Raw genomic sequence first — 10,433 nt, forward strand, 5'->3', positions numbered from 1 at the left:
CCCCCCCCACCCTGGAGCCCCCTAAAAATTTATTAAAACACCCCTCTAAAAACCTTTTCAATTTGGTTAATTTAAACAATTTTTTATCAATAATCCCTGCATTCCGTTGAAGACGTTTCGCTTCTCATCCAAGAAGCTTCTTCAGCTCTGACTGGATGGTGGGGAATGGAAGGATTTATACTCCTTGCAGACAGCTGGTCATTTGCCTTCTTTCAGAGAGTTATTGAGGTCACCTGGAGGTTTACCTGTGTCTTCAGGATCACCTGAGTGGTGCAAATGGGTGTGGAGCCTTCAACACTGCTGGAAGAGCTGTGTTGTAACCTGGAGATAGATGGTATCCTGTTCCTTCCCCTCTGTTGAGAGAGGGCTGTTCAGTTTTAACCTAGATGCTCTCCTTGACCCCTCTTTCAAGCCAGCAGTCCTCTCTGTCCAGAATGTGGACTGTGCTGTCTTTGAAAGTCTTTCAAAGGCAGATGGACTGCTGAATCTTGTCCTGATGGGTTTGTTCTCCTATGCTGTGCCACGCGGTTGAGAATCTCCATAGACAAATTTATATAGCCGCTCAACTCACACATAGGTGAGCATACAACAGTTAGAAAAATTATAAAGTCTATCACAAAACAAAGCCATTAAAAACTCTTCTGTCTCCCTCCCATGGCAGGAACAATACAATCGGAGTCACCACTTGGTCGGCCCCATCTCCGTCTTTCCAGGCCTGTTGACGAAGACAGGTTATATCAGCTGAATGTCTCTTTGTTTTGTCAAAGCTTTCATAAGGCTGCTTCCGTGACTGGGTGTGAACTGGAATCGAAAAGGGTCAGGGAAAAGGCAGACTTCTGGAGGGCAGGCTGGCATATGGGCATTTCTGGATGAATGAGCAGTGATTTGGAGAGCTAGAACGGAAAGGGTGGACACTGAGTGCCTCCAGGTCACAGTGTTTCTCAACCTTGACAATTTTAAGGCATGTGGACTTCAACTCCCAGAATTCCACAGCCAGCGATGCTGGCTGTGGAATTCTGGGAGTTGAAGTCCATATGCCTTAAAATTGTCAAGGTTGAGAAACACTGCGTCCAGGAGATCAGCAGGTTCCAGGCAGTGGTTTCAACTTTTCCTCCAGCTGTTACTGTGTGTGTGTGTGTGTGTGTGTGTGTGTGTGTGTGTGAGAGAGAGAGAGAGAGAGAGAGAGAGAGAGAGAGAGAGAGAGAGAGAGAGAGAAGTAAAGGTTGTCCACGGGGTCAAGATGGGTCACTTCGCAACTAACAACGACAATTCTCTGACTTCCAATCATTCTTCATTGGATCAAGAGGCTTGCACAATAAATCCACCTTTGGGAGGATCCGCCCAAGGTCATCGCTGGATTCTGGAGAAAGGATTGGAACTGGCACATTGTGTGCAGCTGTGTGTGTCAGCTTTGATTAAATCTAATAGAAACAACGTTTGTTGCTGTCAGCCACCCAGGCTGTAAGATGGGCGGCCATACAAATCTATAATAAAAGAGGACAAAAGGATTTCCACAAACCTCCCTCCTAACTAAGGCCGTGCTGACCTACAGGATCTTTCCCTGGACCTTAGGGGGATGACCTTAGGATGGCAAGGGATCCAAATAGAAAATGCTAGAGGCTGACCACAAAGACGAACTGGAATGATGAAATGAAGGTCAAGAAATAATAAATAGGAAGAAGATCATTAAGAGAGATCCAGCCTAGAATGAAGGGGAAACTTCCTGATAGTGAGAACAATCCATCAGTGGAACGGCTTCCCTCCAGAAGTTGTGGGTGCCCCATCACTGGAAGCTTTAAATAAGAGATTGGACAGCCATTTGTCTGGAATGGGATAGGGTCTCCTGCCTTGGGTTGGACTAGAAGACCTCCAAGGTCCCTTCCAGTTCTATTATTCTATGTTCTAAATATGGAGAGGGTCAAGCTGGCCTGAAAGACTAGGTGGGAGTCTCCCTGGCACTTACACCTGGGTGCCATCCAGGGCTCAGTGCAAGACACTCGTCTGTGTTGAAGCGATTGTGTCTGGCAGTCTGGAGGTGAATTTAGTGGGCTTAATGGATAGGAAGCTGAGAGAGAAGCGTNTTGGGGTGCTGTCTCTTGTGGCGCTGATCCGGCTGCCTCTCACCCAGCGTGAATGGTGCTCCAGGCTGGCAAGGGAGGGGGAAAAAATCTCCTTTTTGGCTCTGTGTTCCTCATCCTTAATCTTTAGGTTTGCGATAGATAGATGATAGATAGATAGATAGATAGATAGATAGATAGATAGATAGATAGATAGATAGATAGATAGATAGATAGATAGATAGATTCATGCATGCATCTTGTCTCATCTCATCGAAATGCGCACACTCCCACCAAAAGGTCAAGTCTCTGTTCTGGAGGTGCAAGTGACCCTTGGTGGTCGCTGCTTCGGAAAGCCGCTTGCCGGACTCCAGGCTTGTGAGCTGCTTGGAATGGACCTGCCCCTCCCTCTCCCTTGGGCACCCTAACCCATATCCTGTAGAGCAGCCCCCCCCTCTCTGGAGACTTGGATGACCCCCAAACTTGTTATCAATTTGCAAGGCATTGAAGATTTGGCTGTTTTCTCAGGCATTTACATCAGGTGAGTAGATCAGCCCTGCTCATATTGATGTGGGGTTTTGGGGTTTTTTTTGGGGGGGGGGAAGAGGGATACCTGGAATTGCATATGGTGGATTTTCTACCCTGTAATCTAGCTAGAGTCTGAGTAGAATAGAATAGAATAGAATAGAATATGGAATGGAATAGAATATGGAATGGAGTGAAGTGAAGTGGAGTGGAATAGAATAGAATAGAATATGGAATGGAATAGAATATGGAATGGAGTGGAGTGGAATAGAATAGAATAGAATAGAATATGGAATGGAATAAAATATGGAATGGAGTGGAGTGGAATGGAATGGAATAGAATAGAATATGGAATGGAATAGAATACGGAATGGAATAGAATATGGAATGGAGTGGAATAGAATAGAATAGAATAGAATAGAATAGAATAGAATATGGAATAGAATAGAATATGGAATGGAATGGAGTGGAGTGGAATAGAATAGAACAGAATAGAACAGAATAGAATAGAATAGAATAGAATAGAATATGGAATGGAGTGGAGTGGAGTGGAGTGGAATGGAATGGAATAGAATAGAATAGAATATGGAATGGAATAGAATATGGAATAGAATAGAATATGGAATAGAATAGAATACGGAATGGAATAGAATATGGAATGGAATAGAATATGGAATGGAATGGAATGGAATGGAGTGGAGTGGAATAGAATAGAATAGAATAGAATAGAATATGGAATGGAATAGAGTGGAGTGGAGTGGAATGGAATGGAATAGAATAGAATATGGAATGGAATAGAATACGGAATGGAANGTCAGGAAGGTTTGGGGCCTTGTGGGTAAAGGTAGCTTGCATCCAAAAGACAGGTTCCACTCTGTTGGCCCATGGATGAAGCTCAGGCATGAGGCTTCCCAAACATCTATGTACAAGACATGGACACATTCTGGAAACCTTCGCAGCCCCGGGCTCTCGCTCGGCAAGCAACATTTGCAAAATTGCAGAAGTGGTTAAAAGGCAGGAGGTACCACAGTCATTCCCAAGGAACATCCATGGACTTCCTCTTTAAATCAGAACTAAACCCCATGACCCGTTGGATCATCATTGCTGCAGAGACATTTCCTTACCCGGTCCCTCAGGGCCGTCTCATGGGGCGCCGTCCCTGGAAAATTCTTAATCATTCAGGCAGTGAGTCAGACGTTTCTGCCTTGAGAGCAGCCCGTAGTGAAATGAACACACAGTTGAATATTAGCACTCTGTAATGCCCTTGTAAGGCCACACTAGGAATACTGCATGCAGTTTTGGTCCCCATGATATAGAAAAGATGTTGAGACTCTAGAAAGAGTGCAGAGAAGAGCAACAGAGATGATCAGGGGACTGGAGGCTAAAACATATAAGGAACGGTTGCTGGAATTGGGTAGGTCTAGTTTAATGAAGAGAAGGACGAGGGGGGACATGATAGCAGTCTTCCAGTATCTCAGGGGCTGCCCCAAAGAAGAGGGAGTCAAGCTATTCTCCAAAGCAGGACAAGAAGCAACAGATGGAAACTCATCAAGGAGAGAAGCAACCTAGAACTAAGTGGAAAATTCCTGACAGGGAGAACAATTAATCAGTGAAACAATTTGCCTTCAGAAATTGTTGGTGCTTCATCACTGGAAATTTTAAAGAAGAGATTGCGCAACCATCTGTCTGAAATGGTGCAGGGTTTCCTTCCTGAGCAGGGGGTTGGACTAGAAGACCTCCAGGGTCCCTCCCAACTCTGCTATTCAGTCATTCACTTGGCCACAGGAAATGTTTTACAACATATTCTAAAACGCGTGATGATAGTTTTCATTTTGTAAAAAAGTTTTTATAAAATTACAGATTACAGCTACGCTGCCTGTGGAACTCTGGGAGTTGAAGTCCACGAGTCTTAAAGTTGCCAAGGTTGGCGACCCCTGTGATCATTCTAGAGCAGGTCACTCAGGTGTCTGGGCAGCCCCTCAGCCGGCCTCCCTTCTTTCTCCTTTGGTTGAGTTGACAGGTTGTCTCTTCCCAGGGAGCCCTGCGGGAGACAGACGAGGCACCTGCCCCGGGAACTGGTTCTGCCAGCTGATTCCTCTCACCGTCTCCACCAAGACAGGTAAAGAATTGCTCCCACCTGGCTGCTTCTTCCTGTTCTTGTGGGTGATGAAATGAGGATAGTTATCACGCTGGGGTGTTAATTTCTCAATTACTTAAGGTTATTGTTCCATTAAAGAGACAATTGATGATGGTGTCCGGCTACAACGATGGGAATGCCACAGGCTAATCATCCTTTGAAAATGGCGCCTGAACATTGTTCCACATAAATGTCTCTGGAGATCCTCCGTCATCCAGGTCCTGGTTGCCCCAAAGGTGCTTTTTCAGGAGGCAACTGGACTTTCTTGTTTTCCTTTGAAGACGTTTCGCTTCTCATCCCAGAAGCTTCTTCAGGTTCTGACTGCATGGTGGGGAATGGGAGGATTTATACTCCTTGCAGACAGCTGGTCCTTTGCCTTCTTTTAGAAAGCTGTTGAGGCCACTTGGAGGCTTACCTGTGTTGCCAGGGTCACCCGAGTGGTGCAAATGGGAGTGGAGCCTCCTTGGACCTGCTGAAAGGATTTTGTGGTAGACTGGAGATGGATGATGTTCTATCCCACCCACCCCTCTGTTGAGGGAGGGCCTCTTTCCACGTACTGTGCAGGTCAAGAAGGGCCTACCTGGAAGCTAGCATCCTCTCACTGCTAACCCTTGTGGGCTGCCCCAGGCCTGGCCAGCTTTTCCGGTCTCTCCCAAGTGCAGACGGGCAAACGAGCGACGTAGATTCAGGAGAAGGCAAGGACCCGTCTTCTCCTCGGCCTTCCCACATGCATCTCTTTTCCAAACCAGGCCAAGGGAGACTTCTGCAGATAGTCCTTGACTCACAGCAGCTCATTAAGTGACCGAACTTAACAACAGAAGTGAAAAACGGTCGTTTTTCACATTTACGACCGTTGCAGCGTCCCCACGGTCTTGTGATCGAAATTCAGACGCTGGGCAACCGACTCGTATGTATGACGGTTGCAGAGTCCCGGAGTCACGTGATCCCCTTTTGCCACCTTCTGATCGGCAAAATCAGTGGGGAAGCTGGACTCACTTAACGACCGGGTTACTAACTCAACAACTGCAGTGACTTTGTAAGTTTGGTCACTAAATGAAATGGTNCCACGGTCTTGTGATCGAAATTCAGACGCTGGGCAACCGACTCGTATGTATGACGGTTGCAGAGTCCCGGAGTCACGTGATCCCCTTTTGCCACCTTCTGATCGGCAAAATCAGTGGGGAAGCTGGACTCACTTAACGACCGGGTTACTAACTCAACAACTGCAGTGACTTTGTAAGTTTGGTCACTAAATGAAATGGTAGTAAGTCAAGGATTACCTGTACATCTGGCCGGATCCCCGAGAAGGGCCTTCTCTGTGATGGCTCCCACCCTCTGGAACATCGTTCCCGTAGAGATTAGACTGGCCCCCATTTTGATCCTACTTCGCAAGACCCCCAAATCCTGGTCCTGCCAGGATGGAGCCCATTCAGGACCTCGCTTGACTGCGTGTTGTCGTTGGAAGTTTATTGTTTTTATCCTTTGTCTGTCAAGCTCTTCATTGTCTGTCGGCCGGCCAGAGTCGCCGGGAGTGAGGGGGCGGCCATGTAGGTCCTCTGAATAAATTAAATAAACAAATTAAAGCATGTCAGAGTCTGGGTGCGTTTGTCAGGGACTGTGGGCGATGATGCCAAGCCATGAAGAAACGTGCCCAATTATGGGAAGCTGCGGGCGGGAGGAACAGCAGCGCTGCCCGACTCTGGGCAAGGCAAGGGCAGACACGGCCGTGACCGATAGTCCTCGGCTTACGACCACAGTCGAGCCCAAGGTTTTCTGTTGCTAAGCGAAACACTCGTTGAGTTTTGCCCCATTTTATAACCTTTGTTAAGTGAAACACTGCAGTTGCTAAGTTGGTCACATGGTTGTTAAGTGAATCTGGGTTCCTCCATGGACTTGGCTTGTCAGAAGGTTGCAAAAGAGGATCACGTAACCCCCCCGGGACACTGCATAAGCGTCGTAAATATGAGTCAGTTGCCAAGCGTCTGACTTCTGGTCCTGTGACCAGGGGGAGGCTGCAACGGTCGTGAGAAAAACGGCCGTAAGTTCTTTTTTCAGTGCCATTGAATTTCCCCACAAATCAAGGAGAGAAACAACCTGGAAACTTCCTGACATGGAGAACCATCGACCAGTGGGACGGCTGCCCTCCAGACACTGTGGCTGCTCCATCACTGGAGGCTTTGAAGAGGAGACTGGACAGCCACCTGTCTGAAATGGCACAGGGTCTCTTACTTGAGTAGGGGGTTGGACTAGAAGACCTCCAGGGTTCCTTCCAGCTCTGTTATTCTCTTATTCTGAATGGTACAGGGTCTCCTGCTTGAGCAGGGGGTTGGACGAGAACAGGGGTCCCAACCCCACGCCCGTGGACCAGTACCGGGCCGCAGCCTGCCAGCAACTGGCCCACACAAACAAGCAAAGCCCCATCGGCGGGATGCAGACAGCACACAAAACCACGTCCCCTCTGGTCCGTGGAAAAACCTCTCCCCACATAACTGGTCTCTGGTGCCCAAATGTTTGGGGACCTCTGGACTAGAAGACCTCCAAGTCAGTTGTGGGATTCAGCCGGTTCGCACCGCGGTAGCTAATTTTTTGTTGCCCAGGCCCCGAATGGACTTCCGGAAGCGGCATCCGTGCAGAGAATCGGTTGTTCCCCTATTTCAGGGGTGTCAAACTCAGTTTCACTGAGGGCCGCATCAGCATTACGGTTGCCCTGGGGGGGGGGGGGCAGGTGGGTGTGGCCAGAGTGGGTGCAGCCTACTGGGTGGGCATGGCCAGTTCTACATCATTCACGTCAAGGGTGCCTGTGGGGGCCTGGGCAGGAGTGGGGCAGATCTGAGGGTTTCTGGCAGAAGGGGGTGGGACCGGGGCAAGTGCCAAGGCCTGGCCCACCGGGGCAAGTGCCAAAATGGCCACCACAAAATTGTACATTGGCTCCCGGCCGGCCTGGGCCAGGGCCAAAGCAGTGGGGGCCGTTCCCTCACTGTTTCCAGGATGGCTTCGCGGGCCACATGAAACCACTTCGCAGGCCGCATTCGGCCCCCAGGGCTTGGGTTTGACATGTCTGACCTATTTGAATCCCACCACTGCTCCAAGCATGTCCCCAACTCGGTTATTCTCTTATTCTGAACGGTACAGGGTCTCCTGCTTGAGCAGGGGGTTGGACTAGAAGACCTCCAAGGTCCCTTCCAGCTCTCATCTGAATTGAATTGAATTGAAAACGACCGGTTTTTTTTTTTGTTGTTTTTTTTTTACTGCTGCCAGCTTTGCCAGAAGGAATGTTCCTGGCTGGCTGATCTCGGTAGACCCCAAGTGTGCAAGTTGCCTGGGCAGGTGGGAAGAAAGGCAGGGGTCTCCTGGACCCTCCCCGGGCAGGAGAAGCCAGAGCCGTCATCCTTGGGGCCCAGCCCTCCCTCCCTCCCAGAAGGCTTCGGGCGATCCGGCTTTGTGCCGTTGCCGGATCTGCCAGGCTGCTGTGTAGGAGGCAGAACTTCTGGGGTGGCTGTCAGGGAAGGGAATCAACCTGCTTATCCACAGGGCCTGGCGGGCCTTCCTGCCAGCCATTCCTTTCCCTCCCCACAGCCCCACCCAGGGCAGCCTTTATAGCCTGGAAGAAGCGCGCTCTGGGCACCGGGAGCCATCCGTCCCTTGGTGCTGCTGGCATGAAGCCGGGGGCGCTCTTGCTGCTCGTGGGGTCCGTGGCCCTCTGGACGGGGCTGCCGGCCGCACCACCCCGAAGTGAGTACAGGCTGCGTGCAGGTGAAGGCAGTCCCTCGCCTGGGTTGATGACACCTGGGCGAGGGAGATGGGGGGGGGGCAAGCAGGGTGGAGGGGGAAGAAGCGGAGGGGGGTCCCTTCCTGCACCCCGCGACCTCAGCAGCAGAGTTGTTGCGTCCTTCCTCTCGGAAGAGGTGCCAGGTTGGGGTACAGGCAGTCCTTGGGGTATGACCGTAAGGGAGTCTGCTCATTGCGATTGTCATAAAACAGGTCAGTTGGGACAACCATATGGTCTAGACGAGCAGGGGTCTTCAAACTTGGCCCTTTTACGACTTGTGGACTTCAACTCCCAGAATTCCTCAGCCAGGCACGCGTGCCTGGCTGAGGAATTCTGGGAGTTGAAGTCCACAAGTCGTAAAAGGCCCCAGTTTGAAGACCCCTGCTAGATCGGGGAGGGGGATTGGCTGGCTGAGGAATTCTGGGAGTTGAAGCCCACCAGTCATGAAAGGGCCAAATTTGAAGACCCCTGCTTGTGGACTTCAACTCCCAGAATTCCTCAGCCAGGCACTCTGGCTGAGGAATTCTGGGAGTTGAAGTCCAGAAGTCATAAAAGGGCCAAGTTTGAAAATCCCTGGTCTAGAGTCACCTGCTAATCGGGGGGTGGGGGGGTGGGTTGGCTGGCTGAGGAATTCTGGGAGTTGAAGTCCACAAGTCATAAAAGGGCCAAGGTTCCCCGCCCCTGTCCTAGACAGTCCCAAAGCCCAGCCAAAGTCCTGCGAGGGAGGGGGGCAGTGGGTGGACCCTCCTCTACAAAACCACTTGATGTAAGGTCTCCTGTCTTGAGCAAGGGGTTGGACTAGAAGACCTCCCAGGTCCCTGCTCTGTGTTCTAAAACAGGTATCTCCAGCCTGGTCAACTTTATGACTTGTGGACTTCAACTCCCAGAATTCTCCAGCCAGACATGCTGACTGGGGAATTCTGGGAACTGAAGTATTCAAGTCTTAAAGTTCTTAAGGTTGGAGACCCCTGTTCTAAAAACCTCTGCCTTGCTGGGAGGAAGGCTGGTGAGCAGGGTAGACCTTGGGAGGGTCCCTTGTGCCCCCCCCAGTGAGCTTGCCCTGGTTTGGGGGGGGGCAGAGCTGCCCAGTCCCTGTGGCTGTAATTCTAATTACTAACCATTCATTTCCCCCTAATTATTTCCAGGTCATTTCCTCTCATTTACACCTGCCAGGGTTGGGTGGTGTTCAGCTCCTGAGAGGTTGTCCACCCCCAACATATTTGGTAGACAAATAGAAACGCACCTCACAAATTCCTGTCGAGTTTCGCACAGGAACAAAAGGAGAAATCCAAAGAAAACATCAAAGGCTCCGTGGAAAGAACAGGCTTGTTATAATTACACACCTCATAACAAGTGTTGGCATTGTGTAATATAAACGATGCTAAACAATTTGTTTTTGCTCTTCATACTGAATTTTTGCCCCATTACCGAGTTGAGGAAGCCGGGGAAGGGAGTGCACAAAAGAAGGAGAGGGCTGGCTCCGTGCCATGGAAGCTGTTTGGCGAGAGCCCAGGTGAAATCTCACAAAGAGTCTAGTCCTGGGTGTCCAACCGTGGCCACTTTAAGGCTGGTGGACTTCAGCTTCCAGCCTGGCTGGCAGGGGAATTCTGGGAGTTGAAGTCCACCAGTCTTAAGAGTGGCCAAGGTTGGGCATCCTGGATCATGTCCGTCATTTGGTGAGCCCAAGACCATGGAGAATTTGTGTAGGTCAGGGTTGAAATGAGGGGTCCTTGGTGCTCTCTGAGCTTGGATGTTTCTTTGCAGACGTTTCATGACCCAACTAGGGAACATCATCAGTGGTAGAAGGGAGGAAGGTTTGGAGAGAGAAGGAGGAGGAGGAGGAGGATGGCTATAGGGTCCTTGGTGCTCTCTGAGCTTGGTGGCTTTCTTGCAGACGTTTCATGACCCAACTAGGGAACATCATCAGTGCTAGAAGGGGGGGGGG

This window comes from Protobothrops mucrosquamatus, unplaced genomic scaffold, assembly GCF_001527695.2.
Source record: "Protobothrops mucrosquamatus isolate PMUCROS unplaced genomic scaffold, P.Mucros_1.0 scaffold5045, whole genome shotgun sequence".
Taxonomy (NCBI): domain Eukaryota; kingdom Metazoa; phylum Chordata; class Lepidosauria; order Squamata; family Viperidae; genus Protobothrops; species Protobothrops mucrosquamatus.